The sequence below is a fragment of the Plecotus auritus genome (assembly GCF_963455305.1).
Source record: "Plecotus auritus genome assembly, chromosome: 7".
Lineage (NCBI taxonomy): Eukaryota > Metazoa > Chordata > Mammalia > Chiroptera > Vespertilionidae > Plecotus > Plecotus auritus.
The window spans coordinates 152,504,269-152,523,189 of NC_137774.1; the positions used below are offsets into that span (position 1 = coordinate 152,504,269).

The 18,921-nt window shown below is 45.8% G+C and overlaps 1 protein-coding gene across 6 annotated transcripts in view; it reads right to left on the reverse strand.

The window, feature by feature from the left end:
- The window catches only part of PDZD2 (PDZ domain containing 2), a 360,570-nt gene that overhangs the window by 185,264 nt on the left and 156,385 nt on the right, over window positions 1-18,921 (reverse strand). The window contains exon 1 of one of the 6 annotated variants that reach the window (XM_080677884.1): window positions 9,151-9,721. The exons of 4 other annotated variants lie outside the window; for them this stretch is intronic. The gene's annotated coding sequence lies outside the window, so the exon portion shown is untranslated. Of the gene's footprint in view, window positions 1-8,981; window positions 9,722-18,921 lie in introns of those variants that run through there. One more of the 6 variants, XM_080677883.1, reaches the window with a different exon arrangement.

Sequence of the window (18,921 nt, forward strand, 5' to 3'; positions counted from 1 at the left end):
AAAGGATACGGAACTGGCCTTTCCGAGCTAGACACGACCATCAATATTCTATATGAGGAAGGGATGGATCCACACAACTCCAACCTGGGTCCCAGCAGGAAATGGGGCACACTCAAAAGTGCTGAACTGAGAGTTTTCTGCAGGGACTATTCCCAGAGGTACAGGCAGGATGAAGCACCCAGGGGCCCAGAAACTGGTACTTCCACTTGGTCTGAAAGGCCAGGGGAGGAGGCAGTGTGAGTGGGAGCCACGAAAGGGAGCTTAGAAGAAATCAGTTATGGTCAGAACCTTCGCAGGTTCTGGGGACAGTGGAGAGGGGGTAAATGCTCCAACACTCTCTCCTGCCTTGTGACCCACCTGTGCCTGCCATTGGCTGAAGCCAACACAACCAGGACAAAGGGAGGCCAGATGCTGTCGTTCACAGAAGTTGGTCTCCTAGTACAGAGAAGGAAGAGGACAAATTGGGGAGTAGGAGGAAGGAGGAGGAAAACAGACACACACACTTTAAATTATACATCTATACTAATAAAAGGGTAATATGCTAATTAGACCAGGAGATCTTCCGGACATCCTTCTGGACAAAGCCATGGTGGTGGGTCCGAGGCAGAGGCAGTTAGGGGCGATCAGGCCAGGAGGGGAGGGCAGTTGGGGTGATCAGGCTGGCGGGGGGTCGGGGGGAGCAGCTGGGGGCAAGCAGGCCAGCGGGGGGGGGGGGCCAGTTGGGGGTGAGCAGGCTGGCAGGAGGGGCAGTTGGGGGCGAGCAGGCCAACGGGGGGGCAGTTGGGGGCAAGCAGGCAGGTGGGGGGCAGTTGGGGGTGAGAAGGCCAGCAAGGGGGGGGGCAGTTGGGAGCGAGCAGGAGGGGCAGTTGGGGGCGAGCAGGTCAGCGGGGGGGGGGCAGTTGGGGGCAAGCAGGCAGGTGGGGGGCAGTAGGGGGTGAGAAGGCCGGCAGGGGGGGGCAGGTGGGGGCGAGCAGGCCTGCAGGCAGAGTGGTTAGGGGCGATCAGGCAGGCAGGCAGGTGAGTGGTTAGGAGCCAGCAGTTCTGGATTGTGAGAGGGATGTCCCAGATTAGAGAGGGTGACACCCCCCCCCCCGCCCCATGCACAAATTTCATGCACTGGGCCACTAGTACATGTATATACATTAGAGATGTATTTAGGACAAGCATGTTTTTGACTTTTCAAAAAAGATTATTTGTTCTACAAAAGGGTTTTCTGTTGTTGTTGTTTTTACCATAGGATTAATCAAAATTTAAATATCAAGGTCTTCTAGCATATCCCAGATAATTTAATTTACAAAAGCGGAAACTTCTTGAACTGCAAATAACTTCTACAGAATGATCATATTGTTTGAGGCATGGTGTGTTTGTTGACACAGGGCCTAACAAGTGAAACCACTAAGACAACCGCTGGCCAGACAAAATGGTCTCATAACAGTTTTCCTTAATCCTCTATCCCCAATTTCCAAAGGTAAAACAAACTCCAAACTTTGCACACTAACACATTTTTCCATTTACATTTTCTATCAATTGTCAATTAAGACAAGAATCCCAGAGGTCAGCCAAAAGTCTTAAATAACAAATCAAAGAGTCAGATATATTATCTCTGGATGCAAAAGTGCAAAATGCCATGTTATGAGAAACCACCTGGAAAACGGCACTTGGCAGGCGACATTCCAGGGATCCGCATTTCAGACGGCAATTCCTGGCCAACGAATGCTTAACCTTTAACAGGGACCCTTGGAAAAAGTTCCAAAAGTAGTAAAGCCTTCATAGCGCCATCTGTTTTCAAGAGTTCTACTGATGGCAACGGGAACCTGAAAATGGATGAGGGTTAGCATGGCCCCCAAGGATGGACCCAGCGATGGCAGAGAAGGGGATGGAAGATAAACACATCTCATGAGCATCTCCCAAATAGCGACCACATATGTGAGGTTTCTCCAGGCCATCCCAGTCTCAGCCAGTCTAGCCCAGACTACTTAAATGTCCAATCCTAGGGAAATAGTTACACAAATGATGGTCCTTTGACTCAATGGGGAAATACACAGCCATTAAAATTAATGAGTCTGTAATGACATGAAAAATCCTCGTGTTTATTCATTCACAGTAGCACGTGAATCCCTATTGTATGCTACAGATGGTGTGAGGGTGTCCAAGCTATGATGATGAATTACATAGGATACATGTCATATAGCACAGAATGGGCTTCAGAACCAGACTGCCAGCATTTGAATCTTTGCTCTGCCACTGAAAAGATGGACAACCTTGAGCAAGTTCCCAAATCCTGTGTGCCTCCCGTGATCTCCATCATCAGATAGCGATAACAAGAGCACCTTCTTCACAGGATCATTATGAGGATGAGACAAACTCAGACATGTGAAGCTTATACCTGGCAAGCAATAAGTGCTCAATAAATCCCAGCTATGTTACAATTTGAAGTGCCCGTCCTTACTGTCTTGGGTTAGTAAGAGATACAGATACAAACAGGAAAATGATGGTATGATGCTAAGTGCAATTAAGGGCTTCCCTTCAGGCTAATATTTTATTGGGAATGGAAGAAATTAAGAGGGCTTCCCATTCATAAAAATACAGAGTGTCATTGCTGAGTGAGTTCACCTGGGGAAAACAGGAATGGACAGACTACTTTCTCCTGCATCAGGTCTTCCTGACACCACTGAGTCCTTCGGAATTTATTTCATCTTCAAAGCTTCCCAAAGGCTGGGATGCACCAAGACGAAGGGTGGATCACGGTGGAAACAACCCGGAGTGTGCAGGCAGACTGGCCAGCCTCCACAATCACAGGAGTGAGAGAGAACCAGCACTTCACAGGCTGGAATGCAGGTTTCTTCACAGCACTATCATGTTAAGCACCATCTTCATTTTCGTGACCACCTGGGATGTTCTCTCACTGGGATGGAACAAAGCAAGGAATCCCCTTTTCCCAGCTCAATGTCTTCTTTTGAAGTTGGAAGAATAAAATTACTTTCATCTGCCTGGAAAATAGGCAGAGTAGGGAGGAACGAGGAACCAGGCAGCTCTGATCTTCTGTAAGGTGAGCCCACGTCTGCTTTCACTCTCTTTGGTAATGAGACAATGCATTAATAAGTACCCACCTGTATCAGTTAGGTAGGAAATGACACCAAACCCTGATTCAAAATGGTTGAACTGAGCCAAAACCGGTTTGGCTCAGTGGATAGAGCATCAGCCTGTGGACTGAAGGGTCCCAGGTTCGATTCCGGTCAAGGGCACGTAACTTGGTTGCGGGCACATCCCCAGTAGGAGGTGTGCAAGAGGCAGCTGATCGATGTTTCTCTCTCATCGATGTTTCTAACTCTCTATCCCTCTTCCTTCCTCTCTGTAAAAAATCAATAAAATATATTTTAAAAAAAACAAACAAACAAAAAAAACAAAACAAAATGGTTGAACTGGGAGGAAATTAATCACCTCCTGGAGTGGAAGTGCTGAGGAAGGGTGGGGCTCGAGCCACGTGTCCCAACTACCGGATGGGCTGCTGGCCTCCCCCCAGCCCCAACAAGTTGGCTTCACCCTAAGGCAGGAGGCAAGTACCGCTAAGCTGCTCTCCATGGCAATGGGCCAAGGAAGCAATGGAGTCATTTGTTTTTTGTGTCTTTTTCTCAGTAACGAGCAAACCTTCCTTAGAACCTCCACAAGAAGACTTTCCTTCACACCTCATTGCCCAGACTTGGCTCACACACTTTCCTACACTTGTCTCTGGGGTGTGGGATGGAGGTACCAGATTGAACCGGGCTAATCATCTCAGGGAATGGATACTTCTGAGACCACACCAACATGGAAGCACCTGATGGGCTTCTGGTGGGGACCCAAGAAAGAAATGAAGGTGAACAGATTTCAATGAAGTCAACGTGTTGTGCTGTTAGTTATTCTCACAGATAGCATTCTGATAGCGTTAGCACCAAACACATTCAGAAACGCCTCTGCCCACCCCACACATACAAAGAAGCATAACTAATGACCAGATGGAGAAGACATCAACATACCTTGTATGCATGTCCAGTAACCACTCTATTCACACCTTTGGGACACTTGTAACGACTTTCCACTGACATGACAATACAACCTGGCCCATTGGCATTTCTGTCCCAAGTGGACACTTGCAGGGGTGTAAACACAGAAGAATTGAGAGGAGGGCTCCAGGGCGAGTTGGGGGTACCAGGCAGGAAAACTCAGTCACCAATACCCAGGATGGAATGAGAGTCAAGGAATGTTTTAAAGTGTGGGGGAAGGGTTTGCTCAACTCTCAAAAAAAATAGAAGAAACTATGATTGCAACAACATTTTGGAAGCTGGCAAGTGGTCAAACCAGTGGTAACTGACTTAGCAGATGAGAGAAAGCTGAAACCTAGCCCAGCAGTGCGGGAAGCCGGGAAGCAGGCTGGGACTCATACCACAGCGCTCCAGAGAGCCTCCGGAATTGGGGACACGGGCACTGAGGGGGCAGAGGGGCCCCCTGAGAGCAGGAGGACCGGCTGAAAGTCTGCACTTGAAAGCTGTCACACCCCTCTATCCCCTCCTCTCTCAATCCTAGCACCAAAGCCACTGCCTGCATTCTGCAACCTGTTGATCTGCTGAACCAGAGACACCACGTGTAGCTGAGGGACCCGGTGCAGCTTACAAAGGGGAATACGAGAAAGTCTCGGCACCAAATAGACTCCTGGTCTCCTTCCCGCATCTGGCTCGCAGATCCCCACAGCCCACCAAGTCCCCTCAGTGTGAGGGTTTCTCTTCCTCTGGTCAGTTTCTCCTGAAAGGAAAGACCTTACACCCACAGGTAGGAGCCCTCCAGTAAAAGCACTCAGCAGGATAATCCTGTAGCAGAGGTACTGGGGCCAGCTGTACATTCGAATCACCTGAGAAGCTTTTAATACTCTCTACTGCAGTGGTCGGCAAACTCATTAGTCAACAGAGCCAAATATCAACAGTACAATGATTGAAATTTCTTTTGAGAGCCAAATTTTTTAAACTTAAACTATATAGGGAGGTACATTGTTATTAACTTAATTAGGGTACTCCTAAGCTGGCCTTTGCTAAAAACTCAAGGGGCCAAAGAGCCGCATGTGGCTTGCGAGCCGCAGTTTGCTGACCACTGCTCTACTGCATGGGCCCTAGAAAGATCGTGCACCATTCATTCAGTTACTCAGCAAATACACCTGAAAAGTTCCCTGGGTGCCAGGCATTGTTCCGGATTCTGAAACACTGTTCTGGGTGTTGTTCTTGGTAAGGAGGAACTGTTCCTGGGCACAAGCCCCATGCAGGCATGCAGACCTTCCTGTTAGCTTTCCAGTGATCAGTCCAGGGTCAGCAGACATTTGCGGAAAGACTTTAACATGCAAGATTTAAAAACAAAAATACTAAGAATAAGTCAGGAAAAGAACCCATGCGGGGAGTGGAGGGATGCTTCAAAGAAGCAGTCAACTGCGCTCCATGGAGGCTGGAAATCTTTTCAGCTGGAAATGGAGGACAGGATGTTATACAAAGAACATTTCAGAGATTCTTCAAGAGTTCTTGAAAATTAGAAATTTGATAGTAGACATATGGTTTGGAAGGTAAAATGAGGAAATTTAAAAAAAAAAAAGAGGAAATTTCCCAGGAAGGGAACATTTTTTTAAAAGGAGATAGAATAAGAAAAAAAAGAAAATTAGAGATTCAATCCCACTTTTAATTTAACAGGTGTTCCAGAAGAGAAGAAGAAATTTTTCATTCCAGAAAACTAGTATGAGTTTCCAGATTGAGAAGGTCCACTGAACGCCAAGTAAAATGAAGAAAGACACAGCAAGGTGTATTAAAATGAAATCTCATTACAGAGAGAAAGGGCAGTATAAAGGACAAGGATTCAGAGAGGGGGAAATAACTCTATTTGAAAGCAGCAGGAATTAGAATGATGTCTGACATCTCCACAGCAATACTGACCCTGGAGGAACAGTGCTTTCCAAACTCTGAGGGAAAGGGATTTCCCATGTAGAGTTACTACCTTTCAAATGATAAGTCTTGAAAGATCTCACAAAACTTATCTCCCATGTACTCTTCCTCAGGAACTTCTACATGTGTTTTACTAGAGAGAGAGGAAATAAAGAAAGAGGAAGAAACAAAGAGGAAGATAAGGGGTCTAGAAAACAGGAGATGCCACCTGAGAAAGAGACAACCTGAATCTCAGGGATGACGATGATGAGACAGGATGACACTGTCCATCAGGCCTCATGAGCAGCAAAACCCGGGTGAGCAGCAGGCCGAGGGCTTGGTGAGCAGGAAGAACCAGTAAGCACTTGCTGTTTGGAAACAAGTGTGAGGATTTTAAAGTGGTTGTCTCTGGGGCATAGCAGCTAAGGTTGGTGAGGCTAGTGATTGATGTTTCCAGTTATAAGCCTGGTGGTACTATCTAATATTTCAATGATGTACTGTGTATAGTTTTGATAAAGAAGGAAGGGAAGCTCAGGCTATGAGTCAGATTCCAGACTGAGAACCCAAACAAGGATCAGGAAGAGGTCCCTGAGTAGTGTCCTGGGCGTATCCACTTCCAGAAGGCAGCAAAGGTGCTTGGTGAACCCTCTGGGCAACAGAAGAGTTGAAGAAGGTAGAGACTGATTTTCGACAACATGGATGGACCTAGAGGGTATTATGCTAAGTTAGCTAAGTCAGACAGAGAAAAACAAATACCATATGATTTCACTTATATGAGTAATCTAAAGCAAACAAAATAAAACGAACAAACAAAACAAAATAGAGAGAAACTCAGATACAGAGAACAAATTGATGGCCACCAGATGGGAAGGGTTTGGGGGAATGGGCGAAAAAGGTGAAGGGGATTAAGAAGTACAAATTGCCAATTATAAAAAGTCACGAGGATGTCAAGTACAGCATTAATACTGTAATAACTATGTATGGTGCCAGGTGAGTGTTCTATATTCATAAGGAATATAAATGTCTAATCACTATATTGTGCCCCTAAAACTAATATTGTATGCCAACTATAATTAAAAATCAATTAAAAAAAACAATGGCAGGGCTGAGCACATGGCAGAGCGGGTGAGAAGAGAACACCATGTCCCAGGAAACAGGCCATCATGGGTCACTACCTCCCTTCAAGGAAACAGTTCCTAAGTGGCACCTACATGGAGTTACAGAGATCAGTAGGAACAGGATAAAAGGAAGCTCCATGCCAGGCATGGACAATTTATGGGGTGAGAAGACAAGCAGAAAAGCAGTTTTGGGAAATGTTGCTTGCTCTTTCTACTGTCTTCCTTTCACTCTGGATTAGGGAGCGGTTGGCTCTTTCTCCTCCATTAACCCAGCAGTGCAGGCTCACACAGCTCAAGGCTGAAAGCCCGTCCAAGCCTGAAATCCTGAGCCCACATGGGTTTCCCCAGTTACCTTCCTTGGTACATCCTATTTGCTTCTTCCATGTGTGGCCCACTCTAGAACTTTTTTCTTGCTTTTAATTGTTCTTTTTTAAAATATATTTTTATTAATTTCAGACAGAAAGGGAGAGGGAGAGGGAGATAGAAACATCAATGATGAGAGTATAACTGATCGACTCTTCTGCACGCCCCACACTGGGGATCCAGCCTGCAACCTGGACATGTGCCCTGCCCGGGAACTGAACCGTGACCTCCTGGTTCATAGGTGGGGGCTCAACCACTGAGCCATGCTGGCCAAGCAGACTTTTTTCTTTCTTTTCCCAAAGCCCACCCTACCTCAGGGCTATACCCTGGAGGCAAGGGCTTTGACTAAGATCCTGAAGGAAATTAACTGGGTGGGTCCAATACCAATTCAACTTCCTTAACATCTCAGGGGTAAAAAATAGAGCCAAGGTACATCTACAGGTTAGGGAGTATTTTATGGTCCGAGTAACACTGCTGGGTAGGACCATCCCCTTGTACCTTACTTTTCAACTTATATGCAAAGGGATTTCCAAGTGCAAAGTCAGAAGTACTGTATTTTCATGTGTATTTAAAGATACTTTGATATTATTTACAGAGGTAATGCCATCCCTCTTTCTTTATTTTTAATTCTTTTTAATATATATTTTTATTGGTTTCAGAGAGGTAGAGAGAGAAACATCAATGATGAGAATCATTGATCAGCTGCCTCCTGCATGTCTCACACTGGGGACCCAGCCTACAACCTGGGCATGTGCCCTTGACCAGAATGGAACCCGGGACCCTTCAGTCCACAAGCCGACGCTCTATCCACTGAGCAAAACCAGCTAGGGCCCATCCCCCTTTCTTATATCAAACTCAGCCTGACCCTTTTTTATGAAAATCGGTTACTGTTTACATTTGCAGAATCTTTTCTTCCCCAAAGCGTTCCCAGGATGACAGCTGCGGTTAACTCCTCCTTACCCCATCTCGGAGTCCCCATTGACTTAATTTCACCCCTGTATTTATGCACTGCCTACCAGACAGCAGCAGCATGACAGAAAGTATCATTCTCTTTCCAAACATCTTTCATCTTTAAAAGCTTTCATTTGTGGATACTACAAACAGAACATTTTATGAATCAGTGTGTGTGTGGGGGGGGGGGGGGGAATTGCCCAAGCTCCGTTTAGTACCCTGGGGCGAAGATCCCTCCTCAGAGGAGATCATGACCTCCGGAGGGGTCATAAACTGTTCCAGCTGGTGAAGACGCAGCTCTGCTCTTCCCAGATCCTTCCCTGCAAGCCAGCCACCTGAGGGGCAGGGGAGAGGGCACTGAAACAGACGCGGGGTTCCTGGAACCGCGCCCCCACCCCACATTCCCGCCGTGGGCTTCAACAGCACCTCTGATCGGGTGTCTTAGAGAACCGTGGCCCTGGGGCCCCTCCAGACTTGCCCCGTGAGTCTCCCTCTCACCCACTGAGGGAGCCTCCTTCGTCTAGTAATTGACAAACCCGTTCCAGCTCGGCTACTCCTCCCGGGGAACACAGACCATCGCCAAACACGCCAACCCAAGTAAAAACAAGGCGCTTACTCGTCAGTGATCGGCGAGATGCAGGGAGCGGAGGCCCTCGGAGGCTGGCCGCTGGCGTTTCTCTGAGGCTGTGGCTCACTTTCCACACTTAGGGATCCAGCCTTAATCTGCACCCCAACGCGATGGGATGCAGATGCCCGAGGTTTCTGTTTGTTACGCAGATCCCTACCTCCAGTTCTGAAGTCATCTTCGGGGTCTCCTGTCCGACGCCTTCCGCGGAGCCCGGGCGGGGGCAGCTGGCGGGAGTAAATCCTCGGGACTGGGCGGGGCGCAGCGCGGGTGCGCTGGGCGATCCTGACCCTAATCACCTGCTCGGGGCGGGCTCTCCGCCCGGGACGCGGGCCCGCCGTGCGCCTCGGGGCTGCCCTCCCGCACCATGGCTCCTGCAGGAGTTCTCGGAGGCTGCTCGGTCCGCTGCTGCCCGAGGGAGCACCCCTCCTCCCTGCTGCAGGCCCCGTAGGGGAGGTGGTGGAAAGGCTGTAACGGAATCCCAGCCCGGCTCGTCACTCCCCTGCTCACTTGTCAAAACTCCACAGCATTCCAGACCCTTCCTAGCCACTCCCCTCTCGTGGAAGAGGAAACCGCCCCGGGGAGGGTCTCGGCGAGTTTGGGGGTGCAGATGCAAGTGCTCGGAGCTCCCAGCGGTCGCTGGGAGCAGGTCTGAAGGAGAAAATGCCCCATCCAGATACCCTCGCGGGTCCCAAGGTCTCCTTCCAGCCGCCGCTAGAAGCTCCGCCCCCACCCCCCTCATCAATTCATTTCTTAACCACACGGTTTCACGCGCGGCAGCAGCAGCATGGGTTCTTACTGAGGGTGGGGTGGGTGGGGCGAGCCCCAAACTCGAATCACAACCTTCACATCGGCAGGATGTCAGGAAACTTTCCAGAAATCCCCAGTTAGATTCTTTCTGCTGGAGTAACCAAACTCACCGCTGCTGAATTACAATCGCCGGTGACTGCACAACTTAAGCATTTCCTTTATACCTTCTCGGCTCCGCGCCCCTCCCGTCTTCTGGGGGTTCAGTCAACAAGTCATCCCCCGGAGAGGCATGAATGGGCTTGGGCTGTGCAGCCATCTCTCCAGCTGCAAACTGATGAGGAAGCCCGACCCATGAGGCTCAATTGTTTACATCACACCCACTGAGGGCTTCCTGTCTTAAATTAATGGGAAGACAAATAAGACAGGAAAAGAATGTTTGCTTTTCTTAAAGCTGGGGTGGGGTGGGGAGCAGGCAGAGAGAAGAGTAATCGCCCCACATTTCATTGCGCGAAGGGGTTGCTTCAACTGTATTTCATTCCTTTTTTCTACTTTTACACTTGTTGAAAAGTGAAAGTATTGCTGTGCCAAACCTCACACCATTAAGGGACTAAGCTGGAAACGTTTTCACCTGGCTTCCGAGAGGGATCCAGGTTGGAGCTACCAGAGAGGGCTAGAGGTGAGGAGACCTCCTGTGGTGAAATGCACACATTTCTGCCCAAACTGAAGCCCGGAGCCTGCAGGGACCTGCAGACAGGTGCACACACTCACCCCACCCCTTGGGGTTCATACCAGAATCTTGCCTTGTCCCACTCCCCAACTCTATGCCTCTAAGCAACGGTTCCCTTCCTGGGCAGCCAGCAGTCCCTGAAAGTAAATTAGCTTTGCAACAGACAGATGTGGGGGAATTCGAAGCAATTAAATATAAAGGAGGTGGCAAAAGAAGGCTTCCCTTCCCAGTTCCATTACTGCCATTGGAATGGGTCAGTGGTTGGCAAACTGCGGCTCGCGAGCCACATGCGGCTCTTTGGCCCCTTGAGTGTGGCTCTTCCACAAAATACCACGGCCTGGGCGAGTCTATTTTGAAGAAGTGGCGTTAGAAGAAGTTTAAGTTAAAAAAATTTGGCTCTCAAAAGAAATTTTAATCGTTGTACTGTTGATATTTGGCTCTGTTGACTAATGAGTTTGCCGACCACTGGAATGGGTAATTCCAAAAAGCCTGGGAGGGGCCAACCATGTCAAGACCCGCCTGACATTTGCCCTCTCTCAGAAGCAGCCCACAGAGTGCCTGGTAAGTAATCATCATAATCACCAGTCTGGAATTACCCCCAGTTGCTTCATTCAGGCTGGCACGAGAGCAAAGCGGGAAGCAGGCAGGACTCAAGCCCTGACATTCCCCCTTTGGAAGTACTAAGAGGAAACAAACCCTCGATAACGTGTATCTCAAGGAGGTATGGGTATTGCAGCCAACACTGACACGTGGAGTTAGGAGAACACGACATGTGCCCAGTGAGAACAAGCTTTGCAAGCCTCAAAATACTGCAATTCCTGGGGCAAAGCAAGTTAGGCTGATGATTGTAGAAAAAGCCAAGTGTATCCACAAGTCTCTAACAGAAAGTGTGTGCCTTACAAATATTATAAGGGTCTCAGTGAATGCTAGGTCCTCCCCATTCCCTTGTCCCTCTTTTCTGCCCTGAGTTGGTAGCCCTCATGGATTCATTAACATACTTTTTTATGAGGCATCTGGGCATCTGATAAGTTGTATGGGAGTTAAGTACAAATTGAATGATTTTCTAATCATTTCAGATGTGCTCCTTTTCTTCCTTTCTCGTTGCTTTCTGCACTGATAGTTTCTTCATGCTCTACTTCTAACTTTCTCTCCTCCTTCAACCTGGTGTGCAATTTATGATGTGCAAACCAATGCTGTTTAAAGTAAATCCATGATCTCAAGTATAATGCAAATAAATATTCCCCCTGTTCCCCACCAACTTTGCTGCCTAAGCTCAGTTTAGGGTGTGTATGTGCCGGGAATTAAAATGTAACCACATCTGTAGAAGATCTTAATTTCAGGAAAGCCTTGAATGCATATGACATTCTCATCAGCAAAGGCCAGAAAGATATGATCTGGTCGGTCTTTTCCCTCACGGGGTCTCACTGCTGACTGGAAAAGAGATCAATGGCTCAGTACACAAAGGGGTGCTTAAAATGTGGCCTCTAATTTTAAACTGGGTCTGGTTTAAATAATACTTAAACTTGCTATATTCACAGCCAGAGTCTAAAGATAAAATTAATTTGAGTGGGAACTGTTGATGTGTTAGGAGAATCCAAAGTGGATCCAACGCATGAAGGAAATGCTTCATTAAAACCAGTTCCGAGTTCAGCATGATTACAAAAGCAGTATCCTGAGGGGTGAGGATCAAAATGACAGGCACAAATGGGTTTAATATCTACATTTGAGGAAACCTGACAAAGACACGAGGATCACAGCAGACCATGCGGTTAATATGAGTCTGCACGTTGTACTGATAAGAAATCGGCTGCAAGACACTGGGGTGAATTCACATGGGCGGGAGTCTGACATGAAAGGGAGGTGCCTTTCCCATAATAAAGAATTTGGCAGCAGCCTCTTCTCAGGGTCCTATGTCCAGTCTGAGGCCCCTTATTTTAGGGGAGATGTAGAGACTCTGGAAAGGTTCCAAAGGAGAACCTAAATGATTAAAGAGACAGAAAATAGAACCTATGAGGGAAGGTTAGAGGATTTGGAGTTGTTTAGTCTAGAGTGAAAAAGTGCTTAAAGGCAAATGTAACCGTCTCCCATTTGAAGGGTTATTACAAGGAAGATGCGGACCAGCTGTTCTTCATCTCTACAGAAGACAGAAAAGGTAAGAGACTCAAAAGCAAGATTGAAATGTGGGTCAGACAGAAAAGCACACTTGCTTGATGTAATGGTAACTGACTTGACATTGACATCGCTGTGAGGGAGATCTTGACCCATCTCACTCCACCGGAAATGATAGTCCTTCCTGCATGTTTAGGCAGAAGCCAGGCTAGAGAATTTCTTTCTTTCCCTTCTAGAGCTGCAATGTTCCTCCTCATTTCTTCACTGAACGAGGGAGAGAACTTCCTGAGTGCCGGGTTCCCTAGTTCACGACAAAGTGCCAGGAGAACACAAACAGATGCCATATCTCATTGGACCTTTGTTTATGGGGATGGGCATCTCTAAGAGTGTGTCCAATTTCAGACACTGAATAGATGATAAATATATTTCATAGATCACTCCTCTGTAGAGTTTCTAAATATAGACGGCATTGCTTTTTGTTTAGTGGGCATACAAATATTAGTTGATGATAATGATAATACTGATAGCTCTGAATCATGAAGCTCTTACTATAATTATGTTGGACACCATGCTAACTACTTTATGTAAATTATTTCTCTGCCTTGTTGTTGTTTTTTGCAGTAACCCTGTGAAGTGGTAATAATTAGTAGCCTTATTCTAGCACAAGGGAACTGAGTCATAACGAGGTTAAGTAACAGCTAGTAAATGGTGTAATCCCAATTTAAACCCATTTAGTGTGACTCAAAGGATGTGCTTAACCATTACACCACTGCCTCCCATCATTAAGTATTTTTAGCTCTTGGGAGGAAGAAATACTGCAAAAAGAAGCACTGATGCTTGTTGACCCCAAATGATCAAAAACCAAGCCTTCCACGGGTTTATATCGCCGAGGAATACAGTACTTTTTCCCAGCACAACAGAGGAAGGAAGGACTGACTTTGCCTTCTGACCAGAAGCTATCTCCCACAAAGCTGAAGAATCGGATCAGGGTTCACGTGTATTTTATTAATTAGAAACATTTGGCTGCTATAATCTAACCTCGCACAAAGTAGGCCTTCCATGAATGTTGAATGAATACAAATGCATTATGACGGTGATGCTTTAAGATAAACTAAACTAAATTGAGTTTTCCCAGCATGCTGGTGGTCAAGGCTCTGGTGGGTCATTTCTATAGACCTCTTATCAGATGTTCCTAACATCTTAACATCCAACTGTTTCCTTTAACTCGGCACCCATGAGGAAGCACATGGATGGGTCACATATTTTCCCAATGTCAACTACTTTCAGATCAAGAAAAGATTTGTAATGGGTTTTATTGAGTGCTGTTGTGTATCAACAATAGATGATTCATGAGAGAAACAGACATCAAAATGATTTTTAGAAAGGCAAACGAACCACACACAAACAAAAAATTAAAAGCCTTGATGCAAATTACTCCAAAGGAAAGATATTTTCCCATTAGGACAATTTATCCTGAGTCTATAAACAGAGAGGGGCATAATTATCCAAGTGTTTGTTAACAGATCTAAACCTTATGTAGCTATAAAAAGCTAGAGAGAGGAAGAAAGAGGAAATTCCCAGGAGATCCCCAACCACATCCAGGGCCTAACAGAGCTCCATAAATATAAAGGCCAGCAGTGATATCAAGCAAAGCACGGGAAGAAACCTCAGGGTTTTAACCTAAGCCACAGAAATTGTCTTAAAACTAAACAATGACAATTCTGTCCAATACACTTCCAGCCTACACATGGGCAGGGTGGTGACTTATTGGTGTTCCAGATGTAATTAGTAGAAACATGTTGCCCAGAATAAAAAAGGTATTCAATAAACATTGGTTGAACGAATGGATGAGTGAACGAATGGATGAGTGAACGAATGTCTGAACGGATACCCAGGCTGCCTCTTTCTGTCTCTGAATCTCTGTTGGGAAGATGTCTTTGATGCTTCAAACCCAAAGCTCCCACACAAGGGTTGGACCATTGGACACTGGTACTCCAGAAACAGTTCATGGAACCAGAGACAGGTTTTTGACCCAAAGATATCAATTTGTGAACTTGCCATGAACACAGGAAGGGGATTGTAGTACCTGTGGACCATCTTTGTAGGCCTGGATTCAAAAGCTTCCATTATTTACAGTACAGATTCTCAATTCTATCTGAAGTCTGACAGAATCAAGTACTAAGTAGCAAGCATCTATTGAGCACTAACTGGATGCTGGGTCTTGTTCTCAGCCCTTTACATATTAACTTATTATATGCTGATTATAATCTTAAGAATATGTACTATTATTATCCATTTTATAGACAACACAACTGGGCCAAAAGATTACCCAGTTAGCTCATGGTCCTACAACTAGTAAGTAGAGAAGCTGGAACTCAAACTGATTCCATCTGGAACACTTGATCTTAATTGCTACCCAATGCTACCTGTACAAACCTTACCTCCTACCACTCCTCAACACATAATTACTGTCCCAGTCAAAATATTTACCCACAAATATTGAAAGAACAATCTAATCTCTGCAGATGTGTTCCCTGACCTCCCTACTGTTACCTCTGTTACCTCTCTCTTCTGAGTGCTCATGTCACCTCTTTGCTGATGAACAGAACTACAGTTGGCTCAGATCACATCTCTCCAACTAGATCTTAAGTTCCTTGTGTGTTGGATGGCAGTCTGGGGATGTAGTGGAATAAGGAAGACCTAGATTTAAATTCTAAATCCCATAATTATTACCCGTTGGACTCTGGGTAAGTCATTTAGGATGTCTTATACTCATATTCAAACCATATTCCTTAAGGGCTATTTGGGGAGGGAAAATTGAATGAGAAAGCGTAAATGAAGTGTCTAGGACAGTGGTTGGCAAACTGCGGCTCGTGAGCCACATGTGGCTCTTTGGCCCCTTGAATGTGGCTCTTCCACAAAATACCACGGCCTGGGCGAGTCTATTTTGAAGAAGTGGCGTTAGGAGAAGTTTAAGTTTAAAAAATTTGGCTCTCAAAAGAAATTTCAATCGTTGTTCTGTTGATATTTGGCTCTGTTGACTAATGAGTTTGCCGACCACTGGTCTAGGATGATGCCTGATATTGAGGGCCAGTGATTCTCAACCACCAGCTATTATGACCCCAAGGGACATTTAGCAATGTCTGGAGGTATTTTTGGTAGTCACAACTGTGGGGAGGGGAGCTACCAGCATCTAGTGGGTAGAGGGCCAGCAATTTGGCTAAACATTCTAGAAAGCACAGGACAGGCCCCCACAACAAAGGATTATCCAGTCTAAAATGTCCATAACAATAGTGCTGAGGTTAAGAAACTCTGTTATAATTCATTAGAAATGTATTAAAGCCTGGCCAGTGTGGATTAGTGGTTGAGCATTGACCCATGAACGAAGAGGTCCCTGGTTCCACTCCTGGTCAGGCACATGCCTGAGTTTTGTGCTCGATCCTCAGTGTGGGGCATGCAGAAGGCAACGGATAGATGTTTCTCCCTCATCGATGTTTGTATCTTTCTATCCCTCTCCCTCCCTCTCTCTCTAAAATCAATAAAAACATTTTTAAAAACAAAAGTTTCAATTTTCTTCCCTTTCCTTATTTTTTACAGTACTGTGCTTATGGTAGGTATCTAGTAAATCTTTGTTGAGTAAATCATTGCACAAATGGGCACATGAATGTATGAGTCCTAAAATATTTTGCTAGTAAACACCTGACATGAGGGTGAAGTCTAGTCAAGGCAGGGGTTTGGGTGGGAGTTAATTAAACTAGAACCAGAACCTTCAAATATCCAGTCCCAATGAAAAGAATTCTGAAATAAACCCAATCTACTACTAGGGGCCTGAGCCCAATGGAAGTGATGTCAGAGTTGGTCCTAGGGGAGCTGAAGAACTGAACGGCCAGCTCCTCCCCATTTGTCCTCCTCCCATGTGACTTGCTATTTACTCTGCAAATGTCCCTTCATCTGAATCTAATGTCCACTCCAAAGAATAATACAATAAAGGAGCCAGAAGGCCATGGAAGAATGTGTTCAATCTCTCCTTTCATGTCCACCACTCATCTCTGCAATTATCACGTGCAACCTGGAACCCAGTCAAATGAATTCTCATCAAGAATGGAAATTAAAAAACACAGTGGAAGCAAAAAGGATGTGCAGTTATTACTTGAAGGTTTAATAAGATCAGTTGCAAGAATTGGAAACTTAGGAATAAAAGCCTACATTCCTGGAGATAACGTTAATTACTTTAACACAAACCAGAAACAGAGAGATAGAGAACACAATTCCTTCCATCTCCCATTCTCCAGATATGGTGGCAACGTCTGCTTCCATTTCCATCATTTAGAGTCACAAGAGAGATTTTTGTGTACTTGACAATGAGAAATGTTAAAACTTAACTGTAGTTTTCAGTCATCTTTAAGCATCTGTGGGAGATATCCTGAACTAAATCACCTGCGTAGATCTGTGAGAACAAGTCAGGTTCTTGTTTGCCTTGGGCCCCTGAATACATCTAAACTGGGTTTATTTCCCCACCTCTCCACCCTGCCCACCTTCACCTGGCTAATTCCTTCTCCCGTCTCTGGACTCATTAGAGTTCAGGAATAGGTCATCCTTCTCCAGGGATCCCACTCTGAACCTCCCCTAGAATATATCCAGGCCCTCCTTGGTGCCACCATAGCATCCCGACTGACCATTCACTGGTCTGCTTACCCTTCCAGACTGTAAAATCTTTCCGGGTGAGGTCATATGGCCTTGCTTGCTATTTTATTCCCAGGGCCTAGCATTGTGCCTGGCACATATGGGTGCCCCATGAGTATTTGTGGAATGAATTAGTTTAAATCAGGAGACTTCTAAATGCATATTCCCAAACAGATATTGAAACAGATATTGGTTTAGGTGCTGGGAAAACAACTCTTACTACCTTGATATTAAAAAAAACAACAACAGCCGAAACCGGTTTGGCTCAGTGGATAGAGCGTTGGCCTGTGGACTGAATGGTCCCGGGTTCGATTCCGGTCAAGGGCATGTACCTTGGTTGCGGGCACATCCCCAGTGGGAGGTGTGCAGGAGGCAGCTGATCGATGTTTCTCTCTCATCAATGTTTCTAGCTCTCTATCCCTCTCCTTTCCTCTCTGTAAAATGTCAATAAAATATATTTAAAAAAAAACAACAACAACAACAAAAAAAACAACAACAACAACTGTAAAAGTAATCATAGCTAATGTTTACTGGATATTTACTATGTACCAGGCATTAGGCCAAGCTCTTGTATGTATTCTCTTTTAATCCTCCCCCTAAAACCTATGTGGCAGACACTATTTATTATTCCCATTGTACTAATGAAGAAAACACCAAGCTACTCCTATGGGCCTTAATGTGAAAGAATTTCTGACATTGAGGTCCCCTGAGTCCTATTCACATGGGCTTAACTCACAGCAACTAAGAAAAGGTTACCTGTGAATTCACACATAAACTTTGCTGATAACTATTTCCTTGCCTGGGAAGTCCCTATCCACTCTTCATATTATCTGAAATTTATTATAAAATATTTTGATTTGGACTATCAAGTGATGACAACTGTTATCTACACTGTAGAGGCCGTGCGCTAATGTTTGAAGGACACTGAGGGTAGCAGAAATACCACTGTCTCGATCTGCAGCAGAAGGCTCTGCAGTTAGCAATGGAGGGGAGAAATAGTGTTTCATCTGTGGAATAAAAGAGACTTTTAGGTTGGTTAGAAAGGTTCGTACCTCTGTCCTTGTGGGCTGAGCTGTAAGCACCCAGAGAAGCCAGCTCCCTAACACCTCTGAGTGTGCTTCAACTGTGGAAATCCATAGGTCCAGGGTCCCCCCAGTTACTGGAGAATTCTGCCTGACAATAAAGTCAGGTGATTCTCTGCTCAGAGGACTGTTGCATGCCCTTCAGAGTGAACCGTCTGGGAAGGGGCTCATTGGAGCCCCTACAAGAACAAGCAGCAGAGATGTCACCACATTTATAAAAGCAGACTGTGGGACTATTCTGTGCCTGCTTGCTAATACCCACTCTATGTATGGCAGGAGCAAGGACTTGCTTTCATGGTAAACTACTGCTTTGGTAACCTGCAACCATGGTCATCAACAACCTTAATCCCATTTTACAACCGCGTTTGATTTGATGTTTTCTCTTCAAGGACCCAATATGAGAGTATTATAGACCCACATCCTTGTCTCTGCCTCTCGGGTCTGTCCCATGTACTCAAGCTCCTGTTCCATCCCCCAAACCCCTACCCTGTTCCCTGGACCAGAGGAACTTGTTCCAGCCCACAGAGGTCTTCACATTGACCTACCCCTGAGAACTGGGCTTGGCCATTGCAGCCACTGC